Here is a 1,002-nt window from a genome sequence, read left to right as displayed (position 1 = left end):
AGAACTTTAGGGGTACTTCAAATCATTTTATACCCAAAAGAACGTATACAAATAATAAAATTTTACCAATTTTTTCATTTTTATTGAATACAACAAAATCTGTTAAATATTACAGTTTGTAATTAGTTTTCGTGCCGGGCGCCGTAGCGACGCTACTCGAGTACAAAGGGTTAATATTCATACTTTCCCCGAAGAATTTAAACAGCATTTCCGTATCTACGCTCGCGCCTCGCCAATATGTTATACGATTTTTTTCGAAAGCTAACTATAAAGTACTCATACACGGCGATTGATCAAATTCATTAAGAAATTTAATTACGTGCCGCGTTTCAGCGTCAAATCCTCGCGCGATGAATCACCGGGCACTTGGTTCACAATTAACATTCGTTCCCGGGGAAACCAATTAAAATGTCGAACGACGAGTACGAGGAGAGAATGCATCGTGCGGTTTCGGGAAACGGAGAAGCTGGGGTAGAAAAATAATTAATGAGAGAGAGAGAGAGAGAGAGAGAGAAAGGGTGACGGGAGAACACGAGATGATGGATCGCGCCGAGATTATCGAGAGCCCGGCTCTCTTTCTCTCCGGCCGACTGCCGGATAATGAAACATTTATGAAAGGACTTTTGTCCCGGTATACAATCGGCGACGAGATAACGAGATTGATGGCCGACCGCCGAGATCCGTCGATTTAACCGGAATTCGGACTGCGAATGACGGATCAGCGTGTAAGGCTATGATTCTCCATTTTTAATGCCGACCAGATTATCGCGTAAGTTGAAAGCATCGAGAAGTCAGGAAATCTGAGTAATTATCATTGCACAAAAATTATAATAATTAAAATATGAAGACATGAAATTCTGATACTCCGGAATAAATTATAACTAAAGGACAGAAAATCTGAATAAGTTCCAAGAATTATTATAATTAACGTATAAAGATATGAAATCCTGTTGATACTCCGGTATATATTACGACTAAGAAAATAGAAAATTCTGTGTGACT

The 1,002-nt window shown here is 39.3% G+C and overlaps 1 long non-coding RNA gene across 1 annotated transcript in view; it reads right to left on the bottom strand.

Annotated features, from left to right (window-relative positions):
- LOC113463932 (uncharacterized) overlaps positions 1-1,002 on the bottom strand; it is a 92,520-nt gene that overhangs the window by 48,892 nt on the left and 42,626 nt on the right. The window lies entirely within an intron of this gene.

This window comes from Ceratina calcarata, unplaced genomic scaffold (genome assembly GCF_001652005.2).
Source record: "Ceratina calcarata isolate Rehan_Ccalc_2016 unplaced genomic scaffold, ASM165200v1 scaffold197, whole genome shotgun sequence".
Taxonomy (NCBI): domain Eukaryota; kingdom Metazoa; phylum Arthropoda; class Insecta; order Hymenoptera; family Apidae; genus Ceratina; species Ceratina calcarata.
The sequence above is the reverse complement of the archived record's forward strand: the minus strand, read 5'-3'. Positions and strand labels throughout refer to the sequence as shown.